Raw genomic sequence first — 25773 nt, forward strand, 5'->3', positions numbered from 1 at the left:
TTGGGGGGTTACGTCATCAGTGGGCCAATGTTTTAAATGACGTAATTATATTGTAGCAGATCAATTAAAAAATATAGTATAGTACCGTTTTTAATGGTAAAGTATCCCAAGTACATTACAGCTGCAGAATACCAAACAACACGAGTAGGGAACATCTCCATGAATTGGGAGCCAATACCTACTGCCTCCCTCTGTTTGGGTGCTATGATTAAACTTTTACTCAAATATAATCTTCTTAGATGTAATCAGGCTGCTTATCTAAATATATATATACTAAAAAATATATGGTTAGACCTTTTCTTAAGTAACTACCTATTTGTAAAGATATGGATCCATTCAGAAAATAATTGAAAATATGGAATTATGTGGTAATAAAAATCCCCTAAAATAAAGACACGTTAGTAATCGACTGATTGGCTTTAAAAATAAATAAATAATAGCTACAACGCAAAGAAATGAATTGAAAAATTTAAATATTAAATTAATATATATAACATTTTGTTCACAAACCATTTCAAATAGAGATTATTTGTTAAAAAATATCAAAAAAACAGATCTTCCAACATGTTTATACTTAAATTGAAAACCAACATTCTCTAAATTTTGACTCAAATGGATGTATATCAACATATTTAATAACATTCAATAGTCTTACTTATTAGTTCTAATATACATTGATGTCTAGTAAACCCCATTTGGGTATAGTGAGTACAACCATGAGGCGTGCGCGTGTCCGTGCTTACGCTTCCTTTTTGCTACATGGTTTTACTTCAAAGAAATTGACGTTAAATACTCTACGCACTTTTGACAGTCTCACTCTGTGATTGGAAGTGATTGCATTGTAGGAAGACTAGGGAAATTTTGCAAAGACTCAAAGTTATAAATCCTATTAAAAATATCCTGTGAAAAAAAATAAATTATATGGATTAAGGGACTAAAGAATAAATCAATTTTCTTTTATTACATATTTATCAGGTAAGAAATCATTATTTCTACATAATGTAACGACGTCATTCAAAATGGCCTCTCTCCATTTTCCCAATGTTTCTTATGATGTAATCATCATACTACTAACGCAAACAGCTGATGTATTTTTAAAGCATGTTTGGACAATAATAATGCATAAATTAGTAACAGGAAATTTTTTACCTAGGTATGTGTCCCGTCAATACAAAAGCAATCTATAAGGATTTTTCTCAAAATTGTCTGTTGAATACATTTGTATTCTTCGACAAACTATCGTTGATTTATATCAATAAATTAATCTTATTATTTGAAAAACCATATCGATACATATATAAGTCCCATAAAGGAAAAAAAAAGGTTTAATTTATTGCTAAAATTATTTCCTATCTTAACACAGCACACAAATTTGAATAGGAATTTTCTTTTCATCTTGATTTTACTACAAAATAGGTTTTATGTCGATGCATCACAAATCCATTTACTCATTAAATATTTGCTTCCAATCCAAGTATTTAGTTTATGTAAATAATGGCAATTTAATGCAAAATGATTTTACTACAGACATGGTACGACTGACTATTCAGTAGAGAAATGGTCATTCATGACAAATGTCTGAAATATGCAATAAAAAAATGCGTGATATCTCTGCAATAACTATACTTTTTAAAGGATAATAGAATGAATTGCATACTTTATAAGGTACACACTTTAGATGAAAGCCAAATAACTGCAGTTTTACCAAATAATTTTCTACATCTTTGTATAAAAAAGTTAAAACATATGTTCTGATTAAAAGTTAAAGAGATAATGACTTATCGAATCAACCTACGTAATTTCTTTGCTTGAATTTCATGTATACGATTCTTCTATCGACCCCAATTATTTTAATTGCATTTGACCATGAAATTGGTCTCCACAAGTTGATAATATACCTACATCCATAGAATTCTTTGAAACAAATGTTTCAAAGAAAAAAAAAGAGTGTCACATCTTTTAAAATAAAAAATAACGATTGTGATCGATACATTTATCATTGTTAAAGAGCCAAAAGGCACTCCCCCCTCAAGGCAGATATCAAAGGATACAAATTTAATATGATTATTTTGTTCTATGTATTTACTCAAAGTAGTTATTTGTCTGGAGGCAGTGGGTAATAGAACTCAACTCAAGAATGATTTGTAGACATTAAATAATGAGGTGAAAAGTCTCATTAAAGAGGAAATTTCCTTCCATTTATAGTATTGAACCCGTGCTCTTTGAGTTCACAAAGTCCATTACTAAATACATATAAGTGGAATGTCCAATATTGACAGTCTAATGAGATAATGAGTAGCAAAGGCGTACCCATCTATTGCCAACAACATTCCAGAGTCCCCAAATAATACATTGGAGAAAATACACAAGCAATGATCATAGGGAATCCATTCTACGCAGACAAACATTTGGATTTCCTCCATCAGAGCGTGTAAAAATATTACATGTCTTTTTTTCGTCTCTTCATCTTCAGTTTCACGATTGAATAGGCCTTGATTGTAAACATGAATGATGACTTATGGTTGTAACACAGAGAGAAAAAGAGATCATGACAAAATTCTTTATATTTTCTTGTTGATCGATGTAATTTCTCAATTACCTACTGTTACCTTTGTTGCTGTTAGACTAAAGGTAAACCGTTAGAATGACGTTAAAAGAGATACTAATGTGTATACATAAATAGTATAACATTGTACTCCAAAGCACTCTTAAGTCCTAATCTAATAATAGATACAAATATGGGAGCAGAAAACAAAAACCTTACGGATTAGCATATTTTTTGAATTACCGCACACATTTAAATAAACGCCCTCTATTAATCAAATCAGGATAGAGATGATTTGGCTATTTTTTATTATATATTTCTTTTTCTTTCAATCGTTGTCAATTTCTGGATGATTTTTTCTTTCTACCATAAAATTTATTATGTAAGGACGGAATTTCTAATTTATTATATTGCAACTTTCTACGATTTTTGTCTCTAATTAAAGCTGTAGTATATTCATTTTTTAAATGCGCCTTGACAATTTTGAATAGTGATATTTTAAAAACATTTCAGTCTACTTACTGCAGTTATTACGTATAAAAACTATATAAACAATTATTTTATCTTTGAAAAATAAATAAAAAAGATACCCTTGACTTGACTCCTCATGGACATTGAACCAATTATAAATAATCTCTTGTTAAATTACTCATAAAACAATTTGATTACATTTAATACAAATTATACATCATTTAAGCCATTGTTTTTGTTGTTGTTGAATTGCACTTAATAAAGGTCGTCTCATGCCTATAAACATAGAGAGAAACAAAATAATTGGGAAACAAAGTTAATTATGTAAACAAAATATTTAAGGATTTTTTTATTAGCTACATAATTACATATGTATATTAATCACTCAACCTCTCATTGAATGTATTTTTACGTCCTTATATATAGAGTTGTAAATTCAAATCCTTTTCGGTACATAAAAAACAAAAAAAAAAAACATAATAACGATATATAAAAATCGTGTGTATTTGGTCCATGTTAATAATAAAAAAGGAAACATTTTAGCTGTTTTGACGTTCTATTAGCTCAGCTACAATCAGCTGTGGCAAAGGAGAAATGATATAGACAAGGACATTGCCAAGAATAATTCACATGTCAATCTTCAATTCTACTTGAGTCCAACAAGGACTTACAATTATAATCCTAATCCAACAAATCCTCAAGTTCAGCACAATCATAGTTATTGTTATATTGTGCTTGGAAAAATTAAAAGATCTCCATTCAGTAAATTGTTATTCTTTGTCTTATTTGAGCCGTCATCCGAAGGTTCAATTCGGTTTGGAACGATATTGAATGTATATGGAAAGTAAGTTGACTACTCGAGAGTGAAATAGTAATGACAAGAGCTCAGGAATAAAATTCATTCTCCAGATTACCAGTTCCAAAAAAAAGGGAGCTACAAAATACCACCATGTACATCACTAATAATTCAAATATACGATTTGAAAAATGTTTGTTAGGAGAACAGTTTAGCTGTTATGACATTGGATTAGAGGGTTATTAGTGGGGGACGGATATAAGAATCGATATTGATTATCAAGTATACTCCAAGTTCAAAATCCTCCACAACAGCTTCTCAGTTTTCCTGTTGACCTTACCAACTTTAGTCTTAGATGTTATCTCCTTAAGAATTAAAAATAGTGATAACGACTTGCGAAAAAAATATATAATCCCTTTGTTTAGATTCGTACCAATTTCAACATGAAAAATAACATGATACAATTGATGAGGATTTACTTATAACCCTTGAATCCACTTTGGACCTAGCAGCTAACTTTAAAAAAGAAGTTCATAACCTACACAAAAGATGTAAAAGGGTGTCAATTTTCAAATTTGATACTTTTTTTTTTGTATCAATGTTATTTTGTCTTTTTCTCAACCTTCACTAATAAATACTCAATATTCTTTATTTATTGCTTCTTTGTTGTGCCTCTCCATTAAAAGACAAATAATCCTTAATGGTGGTTTTTTACTGTATCTTCAACAAATGAGAGACAAAGGCTTGATATTCTTTAAGGCAGGAATGTCAAACATTTTTTTTATAATTGGTTAAATAATAAAATCAAGTATATTTATTTGGGACAGAGTGATAATACAGAATCCATTTGTTCTCTAACGCTTATATTCAACAGATACTAAGGACTAATATATTTATAAATATTTAAACTTTTCATTTTAATGGTAAACACCCCAGGAAAGTGATCAAGTTAGGGTTTAAAGGAAGTAAAGGAGGGTTTACGAAGCATGCAATCAAATTTTATTTCCCGTCAAATATGACTTTTTTATCCCATATTAAACGAGAGATGTGACAGAAATTGAAAACTGCTACTAGCCTTTGTTGATGAGTCATTGGGCATTAGAGGAGTGTGGCCGGGGAAAGAGGTAATCCTCTACTTTTTTGAATAAAGGGATTTGCCGTCACTTCATTTATAGGACTTATGTCCTATTCATGTTATATGTATATCCATGAGTGATATTTCCTTTGAATCGTCTTTATTTATGGAGATTTAAATTATTCTGACAGTGATTTTTCAAGGGCATATCTGGACTCACTTCATATTACATATCATTATAGTTATACATATATTCATATGTACGTAATATGTGGATGCTACAATTCCGTGTAATTAGTACATGGAAGGGCTGATTCATGTGAGGGGATGTACTGAGTGTTGTAATGATAATCATCATTTGTGTGTTAGAATCCTAATTTATGAGTGGGAAATGACTGTTGAAAGATGGAATCAAGCCAAAAACAAATATGTGGTGTAAAGACATCCTTGGAAGGAAAAGAAGATAAAACAAAAGGTTTCTCCACGTTTATAAGTAATTAAAAATAATGCACTAATTAGGGGCATGGGGTCGTTTAGATCGGCTGATTTCAATGCATTTACAACTAGATTAGCCTAAAAGCCCAATTTGTGGATTTTTTTAATAGACATTTCCTCTCCAGATTGAGTTAGATCCGATACTTACCAAACGTACCTCAGGGACGTCGGGAGGGTGTGGGATGGAGGGGATATATCTCCCCCCCCCCATAAAGGAATTTTTGTTTTGCACTAAAAAGAATCGCCCTGGAACAAAAAGTTTAAATTTTTTCATTAAATTCAAAAGATAAATAAAAACATTAATCCTGAATACGCTTCTGAAACTTTATATTAAATCCTCTTCCCAATCAAAGAATAGTATTATAAATGGATTGGCATACCTAAGTATTTAGCAAATACCATAATCGAAAGATCAGGACTCGTAGAAAGATCCAACTAATTTGTTTTTGCAGGAACAAACCAGGATTATTTACAAAAAATATTTTTGTTGCAGGGAAGCTGATCATAAAATCTAATTAATTGTGTCCTGGTATTTTTTAAAGATGCAGGATGAACCTATTGATGTTATTAGAAAAAAGTTAGGCAAAAATAAAAATTGTAATTCTTACTCGGTCGGTTTGTGACGTAAGTGGGCGTATTTGTTTGGGTAATTTTAATTTATTTGTGCCATTGCTTCTTTATTTTTTAACTTATAGCTTATTATTATTTACATATTCCTGTATGGGGGGTCCCATTGACGTCATCCGTATTGTTAGCACATGGTAAGCACTGCTCACAAACTCCCATACGTAACAGTCCTAAGCCGCTTGTGAATTTTGAAAGGTATTTAAAATCATGAAGCTTGGATTTTTTCTCTTTTGTCTTATTATCTAAACACATACTACAAATGAATGTAGTCATCTCATTTTAACTCTTTCTAAACGTCTATTGTTTATGGTTTAAGATTTATTGACAAGCGAATTTGTATTTATATATGAAAAAAACAAACAAATGTGATCTCTTTTTTTAATTTCAATTACTACTCGTTATTGCTTTTTTACACAAAGATGATGTTGAAATTCTTCTGTAAATAAAATATTTTCAGTACAATATACGTAAATGTTTATGAACAGACAAAGTATAGAGGGACATTTGCGGTTAAAATATCTCTAAGCATTTATTTGACCTTACTTTTTTCATTTTTCTGATGTTCAAATAAATCAAGACATATTTTTATAAACGATTTATTTCTATTTATCTTATTTAAAAGTGCCAATTCAACACGGATTTTACTTTGAAATAATAATAAAGCTCACTCTTGATGTCAAATGTATCTTGCAATTATGGATACCTGGAAAAAAGACGGTATTTTTCCTTTTCCTGGAGGAGTCATTTTCCCCCTTTACTATATACAACATAGACGTAACATTGGGCCTCAATATATTAGTTTTAACATTATAAAAATGTCAAACTACAAATTTAAGTAGAAAATGGCCTTCCTTACATTTGTTTTATTATAAACTTTAATCTTAAGAACAATTTTTAACTAAAAATTATTTTTTTTATTTTCAAATCATAAATAATAAACTATTTACTTAACACGAATATCTTGGAATATGTTAACTGACGAAAAATATATCCAAATACAAATTAAGCACCAATATTGCTATTAAAATTTCTTTGTATTTTGATGATCTTTTTTAAGAATGAGTACTACACTTATTTTTCCTAATAGAGCTGTTAATTGTTTGTTTTTTCATCCTTCTTAAATAAACCACTCTTAAAGAAGGGGATAATATTACATTAGTCAATAAGTCCAAGGCCTAATTATTAGATGGCACCACTAACAAAAAAATAATTCGGAAGAACAAACATTCAAAAGGTTACTGTTAAAATTTCATGAAGTTTGGTTTATTATTTATCGAGTTTCAATGGTTTAAGTAACGCTACTTTTGTGATTCTTAAAAACGAAGGATTCAAAGCAATTTCGTGTGTCGATTTATCATTGTTTTTTGATGGGAAAAAACATCGTTCAAGCCAAAGCTTGGTTTGAAAAATTTTATCCGAACTCTGCCCCATCGAAAACAACCATCAAACGATGGTTTGCCGATTTCTAACGTGGTCGTACGGAGTCCGATGATGATCGACGTCTGTTATGTACCATAAAAAATTTACTGAGTAAATCCTAGGAGTCACTTCTCTGAAATGGCCACATCTTCCTTCCCCTTCATTACTGTCCTTCTTCGAATCAGATGAATACATTTTAGGAAGGACGCAGCATTTACCAGTAGAATACCTTCATTATTACCTTAACATTAATTAAGTTTATGAGCTTGAAAGTTACTATTAGGTAATTAACATATAAGTGCATTTAAATATAATATTTTAACTCTCTCATCTTCTTTTTAAAAAATACAAAAATTAAAAAAAGTACCGTTGTAAGGCTGGTCATATATTGGTCACAATATGTATAAATCAGGGTATAAGGATTCCATTAAATGACTATGTCGATTTACAAACAAATAATGTATCATTCCTATTCGTTTGTATCTATATATCTGAGTACCAAAGACTCTTAAGACCTTATTTCCTACCTATAAAATAACACATAGGTACTATGTGTGTAACTACATACTTAACTGTTCAAAATTAACATTTTTATTACCCAAGGACAATCAAGGTTACTTTTATCCATATAAATACCTATATTTTATAATCCTACTTAGTAATAAAGTACATATATACATTTGAATATAATTTGTTCGGTCCAGATCTGTGGAATAAAATACTCACATATCTAATTCTATGTATATTATATATTGGATTAAGTACATACATGAACGTATATTATCCTGTCTCGATATTTTTAACTGACAGACTCAATGAATTTGAATAAGAAGGAACTCTGATGAGCTCGTCATCTGTATAACAAAATAGTAGTGAGGGCCGAGGAGGAACAATGAGTTTCTTTATTTCTCTCACCCAATTTATAAATATACTTACATACCTATATAGGTAGTTTTATTCCAATTGTCCCTAAGTTGGATTTATATATTATGTACATTGTATGAAAGACTGTGAATATTACATACAAATAGGTAAATCTACTTAATATTACCTTGTACTGTATATAAACAATGGTATGACGTAATAACCACAACCCATTTGATGTGCTGTACCTACCCCCACGGGAAAAACAAGGATTTATCAATGTAAATAATATGTAATAGTGTTACATAATGTGCTTGTGAATCATTACTTCCATGCCAGAAGTGTCAAACTCATATTCACCAGTCAACATGTTCACATTGTTATTGACCTCAAAGTGTAAAATAGATAAAATGTTAGCTACACGTGGCCACACGTCATGGGTTTGACCACCCTAGTCTGTGACTACTAGGGGTTTGCAAGGGAAGGGAGAATTTACCCATTTGACGGTCCAAGTTAGTAATATTTTGTGTAAAAGACAATGGTTGTTACTTTCAAATAAATAATTTTAGTTAAGTTATTGTTGTAAAAAAAATTGATAAAAAAAAAATTATAATTGTGTCTTTTATAAGAAAAAAATGTTAAAAGTTTCATTTTCAAAAATTATCCCACTTCCCTCAAATAATGATCCAATTCATAGTTCTGACCTCTGCACCTACTGGACTACAATGAACCTTATTGAACGACATACTAGAGATTTTTAAACTTTAATTATACTACGAATCACCCTTGAGTTGTTGAAAGGTTCATTAAAAAGAAAAGAAATCATAAAGCCTTTTTGATGAACAGCATTTATTTCAAAATTAAATTAGATAGTTATAAAAATCCCTCCAAAACAATATGAGTTGAATAATTACTTAATTATACTCATGTTACTAATAGTTTTTTGTTTGGTTTTTTGCAATCAGTCGGATTTTATGTTGTTTGTATAAAAAATAATTTATGCAAATATGTAACGTTCTTAATTCATTATTTCACACCCATATTTTTTACTGTAAAGTTCAATCAGAGTCACATAAAACTTTAATTAGCTATAAAATAAAAATATCAATGATAATAATTGATTTCTATTGGTTAAACTTAAAAAAAAAATCCTTGAGATTATGACTCTGCAAGTATTAGAGGTATAAATAGGGCCAAACAAATTACAGAGGCAAATTGTTATTTTCTTTACTAATAAATGGAATTTTAATTAGAAAAATGTCACTCAAGGATATAGAAATCTGTCTTTAACATCATTTATAAAGTTAATAGGGAAGGAGAGTGTTCATTTCGTATTCGGTATTTGAACCAAGGGAGTAAACACAAATGTGCCATGGAAAAAATATATTTACGAGTTCAGTCTCTCACAGCTTTTGTATTTTTCTAACAAATAAAATAAAAAACATTGGAATATAATTTTTTAGCAACTTTTTTTTATTTTTATTTCTTTCTGGAAAAAACTTTGCTCTTCCATGAATTTGCCTTTATGTACCAGCAACTTATTTAGGGGTCATTCACATCATACACCAATGATGCATCGTCCTTCATTGGTGTATTTATGTACACAAAATGATCTGCTAAACGTCTGCCGTACGGCCGTGATTAAATGTCCATCAAATTGAATAAAGAAAAGGGAGAATGATTTAATCAAGTCATGTTTAAGGCAAAAGGCCTGGCATCATCCCTAATGCCACTTGACCTGCATATTCTGCAAAAATAAAATAAAAAAGTAACCACACATATCTCAAATTAAGAACAATCATTCGTTTTTATTCTTTTGTAATAATTTTTGCTCCTTTTATGTACAAATAATATATAATGATGTCCAATGGGACGTGGTGTATTGATAGAGTGTCACACCTGAAAAAGGTTGGATATATTAAATTTGGATATCCACAAATAGTTGCATGAATTGCTAAAAAAAGTAGGTATTTAACTTACATATACTAAATGCACAGTACAACCTCGCATTAAACGGTTTACTATCGTATTTTTACTTTTTTGAAAACACCTTGAAATATTTTTTGCTCAAAACAAGTTATTGTTAATTGAAAATCTATTTCTTGTTTTTTATTTCCAAAAATGGGAGGTCAATAGCTCCTATGCTTATAGAGCCACTGATGTTTGGTACGTTTATGAGTATAAATTGTGTTTACATATTGCCAAACTATATCTTTTTTTTAGCTTATATAGAACGTATTTTCTAAAATTGAGGTTTCCCTGTCTATATTATACACGCGTATGTACATCATATTTTAAACAAATAAAAAGATTTCAAATATGCAAATTAGTATTGTTTATCTCTGTAAATCTACTTCTTTATATATATTTTTTTTTTTTTGTGATATATTGATCATAGGGTAATTTGAGATATCATAAGTACGAAGGGATCCATTCGGAAATGCCAAATATATATGTACTAAAATTTTTTGTATTTGCAAATCAAACCTTTAATTTTCTCTTTGACTATTTTGTTTGTCGTTTGGTTGGTTAGTTTATAAGTAGAAATAGTATGTACTTACATGGATATGTAATTATTCTATCTGCCACCTGCTTCTATTTTTGACAATGTTTGCTTTGATATTGTAAATTTATATTACATTAAACTTCACATATGTCTTATTCAGAGTACATATAATGCACATTTTAATTGATGTACAATTTTTTAACAAATTAATGTAGGGAGTTGGACAAGACAGATTTTACTCAATAATTTATGGACAGCTGGTTTTTAAAATATTTACTATAAAGACTTGTAGTTTTTAAGATCGGTCTAAGGATCAGTATTTTTTTTTTTTTTGACTATATTGATCTCTGATCTTCATATAGTTTTAGTCTTCAATGTTCATAATCTTGTTTTCAGATAAGGTGATATTGACCATAACAAAATTATGATCAGATTTAAATCAAGAAAGTAAGTTTTTGGATAATTTGATATCTCCAATATAATTTAGCGAGCAAATTTTCTAGGTTTGACTCTCTGAATTTAGAGACAATACTGACGTATAATCCAAATTAATGAACAAGCATTTTCCGATGTGTATCTCATATTTTACTATGGCATATCAACCTAAAGAAACCAAATGTATCAGATAGATTGAGTTGATCAAAGTAGCCCAAAACAGATTAATTGTATTGAAAAATGTTACAAAAAATACAATGTTGTTCATTATATATCATATGTGGATATCCAATTTGTTAAAAGAGAAGTTCCTTTCTAAAAACTATGCACAAGATCGAGGTTTCTTTTCTTCTATGATTTTCTTAATACTAAACCCTCTGCAAAAAGTGCATTCATTATATATAGTTATAATCATTTTGTAAGATATAATATGTAATTTAATCTTAAGTCCCATTTAGCAAATTTATTCCTAATTATATTTTCTACTTACAAACATGTACATATTTCCTTCCTTGGATTAAAATTCACTGATATTTTTGTATATTATCTTTAATTTGCAAGGATTTTGCAATATGTTCAAACATACATACATATGTATTAAATCCATGAATAATAATAAAAAACCGTGTTTTCTCCCAATGTATAAACGTCTACATATCGATGGAAAATATTTGTATAAACGGTTGACCTTTGATGATTTTGCAATTATATTCGCACTATGTATTATTTGTACTGATTAGGATTCCTAATTCAATATTTGTGTTTTGTGTACGTACTCCCAGCTAATCTTATCTATAGCGGGTTTTTTTTCGTAGTGGATTGCATGGGGCGTAGGTAGGGAACAGGATTTTAATAAATTCATTTTTCTATGAATAGGTTTATTATTTTATGTGAGATCATCCCTTATTTCAAAATGACTTTTTTTGTGGAAAAAAACATATATTGTATATAACACACAGACTAAAAAGCTGGCGCTATTTTTTTTTACGTCATTTTAAGTTAGTATCATCCTTCAAAAGACAGCTGTCAAAATTTCACGAAAATATGTTATTTAGTTTGTGAGTTATTCTGCTAAGTGTGAGTCTACTTTTGTTATTTCCAAAACAGCAGATGAAAAAACAATGCTGTATTTTAATTTTGCACTGCTTTTTAATAGGGAAAATATCGTTTAACATAATGAATGACCTCAAAAGTGTTATGGGCACCCCGCTGCATACAGTGTATTAAAAAAATTACTTACAAAAAAAAAGATTTCAAACAAAAAAAAACACGGGGTTTCTTTATTAAGCGTGGGAATTTAAAGGGGTATACACTTAATCAATCAAACAGGATGCATATATGAAGTTTGGCCCTTTGTGGCCGCTGTAGTTCCTGTGGCCTATGGCCGGTTCTGAAGGCTTCTCCAAAGATGTTCAAAAATAATGTACTTAGACATATTTTTTAAGGCACTAAAACTGTTTGATTCTTTTGTATGAAAGAGTACTTTGTTGGATCCTATTGTTTAAAAACCCAAAACTCCTGTTACCTATTGTTTTTTGTTTATTTTTTCTCTTTATAAGTCTCTTTTGTAATTAACAAGATGAAAACGTTTTTATGTACTTATACAATACACATACAGGATCCATTGTTCAAAGCCACTATGAATGGGTAGGAAACAAAATAGTAATTGAAACTTACGTATGTTTAAATGTACTCAAGTTACTTACATAGGTATTGGATGGGTTGCTCAATTTGTATCCAATTAAATGTAAATGAGTGAGAAGGAATTGTTGATTCTTTGTTCCTCATTTTTTGAAGAGGCTTTTATTTATTCAACACTTTCAAACAGTTCTACTCAATATAAATATAAATGGATAGAGGTTAAGTGAGTGATGCTTCTTTGACGGAATTTTTAAAAGGTTCTCTTCAGCCCCCTTTAATTTGTTTCTTTCTCTTCTCCATTTCTAATCTTAATTAAATCTTTAACAACAAATATAGGTTCTAGCACAACACATTATTTGTATATAAAGGAATCTATAAAAATATTTGCCAAATTATGATGTGCAAATTTTGTTGATAATAATGGAACAAAGATGAAGAGAAAATTATTTTCCAGTTATTTTTTTTTTGCAAATAGTACATAGATACATGACTCAATAATAACTCCATGATACATATGACCTTTTTTGTTTCTGGGTCTTGTAGATTAGGACGTAATTATACCATTAATATTATTTATCTTGGCTGTTTGTTTAGTTTTGCACAAATATGGCAAGTTATAGGTATATATACTTTCATGAATAACATTTGACTTGGCATGACATAATGGAATGCATTTATTTTATATTTAGGTACATACTTGATGATAAGGGAAACAAACAACTAATTTTTTTTTCTAAGACCCCTTAAGCTTTAAAATAAATTGCAGTGCCATATATACACCCATTTTGTTATTGTTCTATTTAGTATATGATGTAAATAGGCATTTAATTAACACCATTTCTATTCTCTAAAGCATCTTGGTCAATATGTTAAAAAAATTTAATATAAATGAATTTTGCTCTCACTTTATGGGGACTCATTTTTGTCATACTTTAATGTACAACTTCTCAAACATGTGATTGAGCTTCAAAGGTGACTATATAGCAATGATAAAACAGCATAAAAGTACTTTAACAAGTATCTATATATATATAGATATTAAAAACAATGTCAATAAAATATTATTAGTAATCCAAAAAAGTTATTAAGCTATAAAATAATTTATTATAAAATCAATATTTATTTTTTTAAATCTAAAACAGGATTCCCATAATCAGAAAGTGAAGAAAACAGGTGTTCAAATGTTATTTAAGGGGATCCAATTCAAATAATTTTAGTGTGATGCTAATTCGGACTTAATCTAATAAAAAAACCATTGTATTTCACAAAAGATGTATAAAACCTATGTACACTATTTTAAAAGCAAATTACATACACTGTTCGTTCATCTTTAATTAATCGTGAGATCCAACTATTTAGCCCAATTACTACAGACACTCAGATATCCAGTCTACATAACGTAACAATCCTTGTTGAATTATCTTCTTTTTTTTTTATTTTCTTGTGAGATTAAAAAACAAAACATTTCTTTGATTTTGAAGATTACATCATTCCATAAGATTTGTAGCATCTTGATGTTTCAGTCTGTTCAAGATATTGTGTTCCCAGTCCCTTTAAGCTTTTTCTATGTTTACAAATAATTAGTCACATTTTCTTTTGCGGAATGTTTACGGTCTTTAAGGTTTTTTTAAAAAATCCCGAAAAATGATATAAATCATATATTGAAATTCATTTATTTTAAAGCCCCATTGTTATGTAAGGAGCAAGATTATAAAAACTAAGTATGTACTTTCATATAATCCCACTTTTGTTATATACCTATAAAATATATCGACCTACATTAATTTGGACTTTTATATGTCAGTAGTAGAGAAATAGAAAATCTTTCTTGATTAATCACTTATCTCCAAATATTTTAGAGAAATCTAAAAGGGGTCATTTCTTCATATATTTTGTTTTTGATTTTTTGAAAAGTTCACCATCCAATTAAAGATAAATTAAATGATAACAATTTCATAAAAACTCTACATTCTAATTGTGTTTTCTTTTCTTTTCTTAATTCTTTTTTTTTTTTTTTTCATTTTTACTCAAAAGAGATAAATTAAATATTCTTCTTATTTTTGTTTGGTATATTACGTAGACCTCCCGAGAAGAATTACATAAGTTATCTATTTACCTAATCGTATATATGAACCCACCAAATTCACAAAACTCTTAATGAAATCTTTGTAAGTGATAAATTAATTTAATTGCACTCCGCTCAAAGTTCATGAAAAAAATCAACATATGGAATAAGTTTTATTTCTTACAAAGGGTTTGTCTTTAAATAAATACCCTCTAGAAGTGAGTAAGTGTATACAATAATTGAGTTAGCTAATTTGGGCTAGGGACATTGTTCTTTGAAGTAGCACATGTAAAAAGGAGATAATTCATGATGTTCTGTCTATTATTCCATTATCAAAGAAATGGTATTTTTTTGGTCTAAATAATGGTTTTGTACAACCACATTTTAAAATTAATTTTCTATTGTATGAATACTAAAAAATCGTTTTATTACTTAATTTTTTAAACTTAATTTGTATTAAAGATAATTAATTAAGAACCATAGCTGATTTAGTTGAATATAGTAATGATAAATAATAGTTTTTATATTTCCAATCTAGAGTTTATTCCATTTTAATGTGAAATGTGATAAATTTCGAAATTTTGGCAAGTCTCCTTATGCTGCTAACCTTTTAGTGACAACATATCAGCTGTAGTAAAAATGAGTCCATAATCTTTAATGAAATGTTTTTTTCATTAATGTTTATATCTTTGGTAATCCAAACAGTGCTTAAATGACGGTGGAACTTGACAATTTACATTATTTTATCCACATTTTCAACAATTAGCCTTCCAGAGCGTGACAACAAAATTACCGAAATAGAATCAACTAACCAAAATTGCGTGTGATTGGCTGCTACAGTATGAAAACCATATACACTATTTACATTTTTAGCAGTCTGGCATGCATTTTCGCCTTTATATATTTAAAAAAAAAGTAAAATATAGCTTGTTTTCTCTTTTCTGGTGTATATCTTTGACCGCTCTCAAACAATAATTAGACACACAATCACAAAACTGTTTAAAACTGTTTATAATACAAAATATTATCTTTCTAATGCCATCTAGTGTAACCCAATCACATTTATACATCGCAAGATAGACATTACTGAAGTTATATACTTAATTTCTTAAATACGTCACAAGGATTTTCGCAATCTTCACATTTTTAAATATTTCATTAAAGTTTTTTTATCTCATGGAAGCCCATTGATTGTGACTCATACAATACCTAAAGCACACATATATTGATATACTACTTTTTTTTTTAAATTTGCAATAAGTTATTGTTATTGAGCATCAATAAAAATTTTGAAAATACAATACGTATGTTTATGCAAATATTATTTGATAAAATATATTTGAATATTTTATTAATACGAAATTTGGACTTGTCGAAATTTGAATTTAATTTATTATTGTGTAACTTTAAAGGATGGATCACCATGAACTTTTCATCATAAATATTATTTATAGGTTATATTTAAACATTGATATATATATTTATATATAAGTACTTACAACAGAATCCCGATATACAAAGGCTTTTGCATCTGATTGACCTTGTTGTTTTAAAATTACTGATTTCTTAGCAAGTAGTTTTGAAATTTTCAATGCCCATTTCATTATCATGATATTTAGATATTTCTTAGCAAGTTCCGCCTATGTTTCTACATCAGTCAATTCTAATTATTTTTCTTATCTTGAACTTTGTATACATACATACGTATAAGTTCAAATATATATTGTGTCTATTGGCTATAGCAATAAAAATATTTGCTTTTTTGAAGGAAAGGGGTAATTTGTATTGATGATAAGGGGAATCTTGTTAAGTGTCTAGACATTTAATCTTTTTGCCGATATCATTATGGGTTGTTCCTAAGGATTGTGTTTTTTGAGGAGCGTAGTAAAAGCTATTGATTATTCTCTAAGTTGAAGCTACCGCCTTTACACCAACTTACATATATTAAATTAGTAGAATTCTCTATAATACTTTTGGTAAAGGAAATTATCACATAAATGGGCCTCAATTTGTTTTTGCACATGCAATAATATAAGCTTTGGAACATAAAAGGGGTATTATTGTAAAAAAAAATCTATAAGTTTGTATATTATTGAGAGTTGAACCTGTACTACAACTCAAAATATGAGTAGATCTTCACTTTTTTTAAGTGTAATTGAAATAATTCACATTAAAAGCAATACTGATCCATTACTTTTTTAGAATGTACTTGGAACTTTCAATAAATAATATTTGAATAAAAAGAATATTGTAATTTGTAAGATATTGTGAGCATATATATATATTAAATTATAATTAATTCAGTGATTCTCAAACATTTTACATTGTTTCTAATTTTGACAATTTTTGACATAATACTAGTAAAAGTTGTGAATAACATTTTTTATAAAATATGTATATTTCTTTTTTATAATTCGGGGCAATCAGCTGCAGAAGTAGTAATGGGATGGGCGCAGTTTTATTCTAGATGCAATATTGCAAGGCTTTCTCGGAAATACAGTTATTTGCTACATGCAATCATGAATCAGTGTAGTGAATATTGTGTTTTCGAAAATAAGTATTGTCAAAAATGGTTTGACAGAAAATTTTCTAAAATTATACTAATTACAAAATAGCTTTTAAAGATTTTGTTCCTGCCATTTATGAAAATCAGTTCATTTTTTCAATTTCTAAAAATACAAAGCACGTTTTTTTTAATTGGTTAATTAGTTCCTTTAATTGGTCCGATGGAGTTGCACAGATTAAGTATAAGTAGACATTATAGTATGACAATAACTCCATCTGACCCAGGAATCTTCATTGAATTTCATATACAAAATGTAATCTCCTTCCCTAAGAACGGCCCAAACGTGACCCAACACATAAATTCATGAGCATAATTTCTCCCGAGCGCATTGTACATTAAGCCACGTTTTTTCATACAAAATACGATTTTATCAATTCATTTTCATTATTTGAAATTTGCAAAATTCTGTGAATACGAATAATTAAATATTTAATAACACACGAGAGCAAAAATTGGTCTAATCAAATCTGGTGGCAAACAAAAATTTATTTTTGGATGACCTATTTTATACAAAACTATATATATTTTTTAAAACACATGATCTTTGGTAAACTTTTTTATAAACAACATAATTTTTGGATAACCATTTTCACATCAGAAACTATTTTTTTGGATGGCCTTTTTTAAATAAGAACATCATTTTTTGGTTTAAATAAAAAACAAATATAATTCTTTAAATTACTTTTTTTTTAAAGCCATAATTTTTTTATGATCTTTTTTTTGTAAGCCAAATTTTTTTGGAATATATCTTTTGATTTAATAACATAATTCTTTGGATTACTTTTTTTTACAAAAGAATATCATTTTTTGTATGACTTTTGTTATAAAAAACATACTTTTTTAGATAGCCTTTTTTTTTTAACCATAATTTTTTGGATGACCTTTTTAATAAAAAAATAATAATTTTTTGGATGACGTTTTTAATATTGTTCTCTCTATTCAACCCTATACATATCACAATTCAAGGACCATTTTTTTAAAGTATAGCTTTGGCGAATGAAAATGTTTTTTTTTTTTTTTAATAAAGGATAGTAAATAATTAAATAGAAAATATGTTAAACATGCTATAGATTTCCCCCTAACAAAATATATATCGATAGTAATTGTATAGAAGCCTATGTGAATGCAATGCATGGATTACTTAGGTGAAAGTCCGTTAATTAATCCTTTAAAATCATCTGTCACCCCTGCTACGACGACACACGTTCCTCCCATTGTTTTTTCTACTAACTTTATGCTTAATATTATTATAAAGAGACATATTTATATTTTTTGAACAGATTTTATTTTCGAAAATTTCCACCATCTTGCTCACGAAATCCTCTAAATCTCTACCCCCTCCCCCCATTTTTTAATTGTCTTAATAAAATTATTTTAATCAATTGTCCTTATCTCACGTGCTTGTGTATGATTATACTTATTAATACTATTCCTCACATCTGGGACTTTCTCTCTCGACTTTCAACTTATGTTTGTAGCCATGTATAGCTATTCAATTAGTACCACTTATGTGCGTATGTCGTTATGAACCATTAGAGTTGCGGCTTTGAATGTTGATCCATTTATTGTACACGTTGCTCTTTCGTAATTAGTTTTTGCTTCTTCATTATTAAGAAATGAACCATTTAAAAAAATTGTTTTTTACTTTACCCACACCAGCTCTATCTCTTAATAGCTTAATAGACCGTCCAGATCAATTACCTATAGCTATGTTTGTAGGTAGATTACTTTAAAAAAATTTCATGACGGTTAATAGTTACTTCTTTACTTTCGTTGTAAATTATTATTTTTTTAAAGAGGGTTGACAGGTTCATGGTGGTTTGGGCCCTTCTCTTTATTATGTAATTTATTATGTTGACCACACGCCGATGATAAAGATATTCGACCAAAAAAAAAAGGTGGTTTATTTATTAAACTAAATCTGCATTAATAACAATAAAATGTAGGCATAATGAATAGGTAGATTTTTCTTTCTGCATGAGGTTGAAACCCCCTTCATGTAGGGTCAAATTTCCATTATTTATTGCTATAAAAGGCTTATCTAGTCAAATTAAAGAAAGATAAATTAAAATAATTATTTTTTTTGGCAGACTAATTAAATAATTTTTTGGGATTATGATACAATAATTGATTTGAACAAATTACCATGAAATAAATTTAAAATATAGGTACCGATGTATAATTTACATGGTGAATCGCAAAGTTAGGAGTTTATAGCAGATTTTTTTTTCTCTACTATTTCTTTAATTGGTCAGATGGAGTTGTTTGATTAAGTACAGCTCAACATTATAGTACGATAAACCAGCTTAGGCACTAATGAGGCAAAATAAAAAAAGCTCTATGTTATTTCATAAGAAATATGTGGTGAAATCATTCGTTCTAGCCCCTAGACAACTTGCCTGCAAAATGGTTCCGATTTAGACTTTCAACCTCCTTTCTATCTACAAACAAATCTAGTAAAAAAAACATTCTCTAGTTCTTTTTTAATACCTCAGCAGAAAAATCCTTTTACCTTCTCCACAATTGTCTAAAAGTGAATCCCATTTTCACAATGTTTGTGAATCTCATCTCAGAAAAGTACAGAAGGAAACTCTCACCTACATGCTTGCTGGCTCTTCCCACCCTCTATTGGATGAAAAATGGAATACAAAGTGGAGGCAACACTTCATAGAAATCTTTAGCTAATCTACCATACACCTTCAGATCTAAAGAACCCCCACTTCCAGTTAGACTAGAGGAGAAGATCGTGCGTTTTATCAACTCTATATATAGACTTATTAATTAGAATTTTGTAGCATTTTACTTGTGTCTTTTAACAAGATAGGAAAATTAAAATGTCTCTAATTTTATACTCAACTGTAAACATTCTATAGCAAATGTTTGTCTGTTTTAATAAAAGGATAGCTTCTAGTTAGTTACCTAATTCTAAGTTATGTTACTCATTTTCAATGGTTCTATAAAAGTTAATTTTCCTTTGTACTATGTAGTCAGATGGTTAAATGTATTTAATAAATAAAAAATTATATTATTACATTTTCTCAATCTGACCAAGGAATTGTTTTGAAGTCCATTTAATATATTTCCTTCTCAAGGAATGACGGAGTAATGAGCCTAAGTCAAATTTTATTCAATTGAATAATTTTCTAGGCTACGTTGTTCCATTTTACCTAATTTTTCTTTTCGTTCACAAAACTCACCTTTCAAATGAAATAAATATATGCATTATCAATTTTGAACGTTTGATGGAAGTAGAGATATGATATAGACGATAAATAAATAAATATTGTGAATTACTCCAAACAAGTCATTACTTTGTGTTTTAACTTGTAATTGATGTAGATTTTAGAAGTTAGAATTTGAGTTTCTCATAACTTCAATTCAATTACGGGATAAGCATTTTTGATGAATAACTAAACAGTCATGCTATTGTTTCCTTTTGATCTAATTAATTACATACTTAGGAGAAGTGAAGCAGGTATAACATGCTACAGAATGTTGATTAGTTAGTAATTTAAATTTTTAAAGTGAGAAAGACCAAAAATAATATATCAAACACCTTTTTAATTTTTCCACTTTACCAATATCCTATGAATACAAGTACTGTCCAACAATTATTGATCCCATTGTTTGGTTCTGACTTGTACATTGCAACTTGTACACAACAATTTGAAGGGGTAAAAATATTTATCATCGTTAAGTAAATAATATATTCATGAGAGGTTCCAATTGGTTTGGCAACTACAAAAAGCCTAAAAACAATTTTTATTTACCCATTCTATTTTTTCCATGAAGAAGTGTTTTGAAATTCCTATTAAAACAAGGTTATGTATGTGGATTTTTGTTTGATAAAAGCTTTAAACAACTCTCATGCCAAATAATATTTTAATAATGGAGAAACAAAAATTGATGGAGCAGTTCTATATAAAAATGACTCAATTAATATTACCCTTGAATCAATTATAATGAGATGTTTTATACGATTAATTAAATAAATTTTCTATTTTATTTTTTAGGTAAGATTTCCCATTTTTCTACGATTAGATATTTTCATCTTGTACGTCAGCAAATATGTACCAGAGGGATAAATACGACCAACTTGATTACAAATAGATTTCAATTTTACTCAGAAACTATTCTCCTCTTGTCAAGTCAAATCTTATCAATTTTGTATGACATTAAATTTATTTATATAACTCCAACTCTTCTAATTTTTATCACTAAACCAAAGTTTCACTCAAACTTCTTTCAGTCCAAACTATTTTTAAGAATTTAAATCATTCAATCTTTATTCATTCAATATGTATTTCCTTTACACATCTTTGTTTTAACCAAAAAATGATCTGACCTCCATCTTAAGATTATAAATAGTAAGTAACGTCTACGTAAATGTTTATGCAATTATGTGATTGCTTTCAAAATCATGAATTTCATTCAATATAAGGGTCAGTTATTAAATTACTTGCATTTGTAAACCAATAAGTCCACCTAAAAAAAATAATGACTTGATTATTTCTCTGCATTTAATTCATGTATGTAAACCTATTAAAAGCCCACTCTACAAATTGCTCAAAAATACTGGATCTCTACGTGGTTTTCATGATTGCCAAATCATAGTCAACAAAGATTATTTGTATGAAATCATGACGATGTTATCTTTGTTTATTTTCTACTTTTCCTCTTTTAAAAAGAAAAAGACTTACAATCAATTATTCCAAATGACTATTTCTAACTGCGGGACTTTTCTTTAATAATTGTATGTAGTAAATTGTTTACAGATGCTCATCAAAGGTTTATTAGAGTGCAGCATTTCAACTTTCAGAATATTAATAAGGGGCAAAAATCAAATATTATCAAAAACAGCTGTTGTATGCCATTTTTTTTTCCTTTTTTTTTTTAATGCATATAGTAATATTAATGTTGGACCGTTTGAGTAAATAATAGTTCACTACTTGTGAGTTGAACCTTTTTGAAAATAAATTAAGAGTCTAATTTCCCTTTTTTTAATAGCCCTATTTAAATGATTAAATCTTTTTTTTCTCCATTTATAATGACCCAAGTTGTTTTCATCTTTCTCCTCCCATTGCATCATCATTATCCTGATATCATAGGTTTTAAGGGAGCAACAGCTTAACTACGTAGTTAAAATAAATATATATTAAGAAATAAGGCGAAAGAAACTTTCATTTAAATCATGAGTAAAGTTAAGTTTCCGTCTTGATTTATGACCCATTTCTTCGTTAAGTGGAATTAAGCTATTTAAAAAACTGGGAGATGATGAAATAACTATATGGTCTACATATAATACACTTTTGTGGATTCATTATGAGCTGCTCAAAAAGATCACCATTATGATCAAGTCATGCTTTGGACATTAGATATTTGAACTTTGCATCATCCACTCTTAGCTTAAAGAAATATGTATTCATGTAATGTTATTCGATAATTCAATGACGTATGAGATTGGAGTGGAAAATAGAGGGTTGCATTCGGTAAAAACATCCAGGATTTTTGTAAAATCAAATATGATGTAATACATATTTTAACATTACCCTTTAGAGATCATTAATTTTTGTATTTATAACTACTTCAATATTTTGAGAGAGTTTTACTTGACAAATTTTTTTATCTTTTGACATAAATAATTACAATATGAATGAATATAATACTTCAATTTTAAAACCACGAGGCTTAGTAATTGGAAATTGAATAAAAATTGTCAACATATGTACTTCTATAAAAAGAGTCAACAAATATTAACTCCCACAAAAGTTCAAAAATACGAAACAGATGTACCTATATAGGTAGAAATGGTAGTCTCGTAATTGGAAAGAAACAGTCAAATCATTCTATCAATAAGTTAATCACGCTAAATAACAATATAAAAAATTATATTTAACCAACCACAAAAACATTTATATATATATATAATAACAAAAGTCAAGACACGCCAAAAAAAAAAGAAAAAAAAGAGGTTATTTAACAAGGTTTTTGGGGGCCAATCCTTATTATTGCTATTGTTCTATTACAAAATAAAATGAATGTGGGCTCAATGTCAACTGCATACTGTCAAAATAAATGCAATTCATTGTAAAAAGAGTAGATTAATTATACCCTAGTGTTGTAGATTTCTTGACTTTTTTCAAACGTAGCATTACTCCAATAAGAAGGGCACACTCATAATAATAGTGTAAAATACCTCTAGTGCGACGATCATGTTCCTTGGACCTTATAAAAATGTTTAAAGGTTCCTAAATTTACTGAACTTCTCTAAAAAAACAAAGGAGGAAATAAAAAATATACACAGATAATATATAATAATTGTTCCAAAAAAATAAGCTAGTCTACATTTTCTGGAAATGAACAAGACAATATTGTCAGCTGTCGAAGAAATTGTTGCGCTTGATAATGACTTACCTGTAGTTTCAAGGTATCGTGAAGTTAACTTGGAAATATATTTTAATTATTGCTCCACCCAAGGTTAATAGAAATACAAGGTTATACGCGTGTATGACGGATATTTGACTTCCACCACGCTTTTAATATTGACGTCATAGTAAATGAGTTGTTGCATATTTTGTCGAGATCTGTTTTTCTTGCCCAGCAGTCGGTACGATTAATTAAATTGAAAAATTCTAGAAATAGTTACGTCATAATCTATGAGTGGTTGGGTATTTTGTCAAAATCTGCCTGTCTTGCCCATCAGTCGGTACAATACGTCCGATTGGAAGTTCTAGCGCAAGCCCGATTACATGATGGTCTAACCTTGTATTTCTACTAACCTTGTCTCCACTATACAACTGAGTTTTTGTCAACTGGGATATATTTTATCATTGTAAAGTACTTAATATCTCTTTTTTGTATACACAAATATATCCATTATTTCTTAGAAAAGGATACTTATGGATTAAAATATTCCCGTAATATCAAATTGTATTAATTTAAAAAAAATAATAACCAAAATTTTATAATATCAAAATATTTAATATGTGACTTTATATATATACGGACCACACCTAGCGTAAAAACATACCGAACCGTAAGGGTTGTACTCAACTGAACCAAACTGTTGTACAACCCCGCGCCGTACCACCCCTAATAAATATACATATGGGGCTGGAAAACTATTTATGTTGGAAGGAATAAATATCCAATTATTAAAAACCTCTAGATAGACTCAACTAACTGTATTCCCCCAATATACACTAATATATTTGAAACGTGCTGTGGTTGGATATGATGTTTGTAGAGCCCATGGAAGGATAATAATGTAGATTATCCGCATAAAGTCAATATTGAAAAGACTACGACCAAACTGGATCATCACTGCAGTGATCCGAATAATTTAATTGGTGGATAATTTTGTACCATTTTATATTTTAAATGTAATTTATAGATATGAAATCAAAGCAATCGTTTTTTTCGTGCATTAAATTAAAGGTAGCTCAACTTTTGTGAGGGTAAGGAAAGGTTCAAAAATATTTCATCCCTAACCTCCGGATTTACAAATAAGCTGCCCATACATACACGATTTTCATTTATTTAAGACAAATACTATTTTTTTTCTGCTTCTATTCTCGACTTATTATTCCACTCCTTAAGAGTAGTGTTGGGAATCGGTCTGGAAATCCTATGGAAGTGTCTGATAATGTTATGATTTTTGATTAAACTAATTAGGTACTTTTAAATAGTTTGGTCTAGATCGGTCAAAAAGCTGAAATCGGTGTAGACCGGTTCAAAGGAAACAATCTATTTTTTTTTTAAATTATGTCTAGTCCAAATATAAATTGCTTAGTACGATAATTGTGTTTTCAAATTGTTCCCACGGGAGAAGTTTAAAAAGAGGTAGCTCGCTAAAATCGTCCTTCTTGGAATATGGAACTTTGTATTCGAGAATTTCTTGAGATTGATGATCACGTTAAAAGTAATTGCCTATTATCATTATTTGGTTTCTACTCTTGGAGAACACAGAAGTGTACTTATTCCAGTCTAAATAAACTAAGAATGATAACAAACATTAGCAGTTGTCAAATTAACAGCATATCTAATTTTCCAATTCATATTTCATATATTTTATCTTCAGTGTTATAATTTCATATTGTAATCATTCAGAGTGAGACCGGAAGAAAAATTCGGTACTGGACCGAGTTTGAACACTATATAATTAATAATTTATTATTGTAATAATTGGATGGATAGATTCTGAATGTATTAACTATACAGTATATGGTCCTGAACATATTGTGTACTTTTCAAAATTTTACAATTATC

General features: G+C 28.8%; 1 long non-coding RNA gene across 1 annotated transcript; it reads left to right on the forward strand.

The window, feature by feature from the left end:
• Positions 1-790: 790 nt before the first annotated feature.
• LOC139906949 (uncharacterized) lies at positions 791-23785 on the forward strand. The gene is made up of 2 exons (XR_011783208.1): positions 791-975; positions 21519-23785. It is a non-coding gene; the product is annotated as an uncharacterized lncRNA (long non-coding RNA).
• The last annotated feature ends 1988 nt before the right edge of the window (positions 23786-25773 follow it).

This window comes from Lepeophtheirus salmonis, chromosome 13 (assembly GCF_016086655.4).
Source record: "Lepeophtheirus salmonis chromosome 13, UVic_Lsal_1.4, whole genome shotgun sequence".
Taxonomy (NCBI): domain Eukaryota; kingdom Metazoa; phylum Arthropoda; class Copepoda; order Siphonostomatoida; family Caligidae; genus Lepeophtheirus; species Lepeophtheirus salmonis.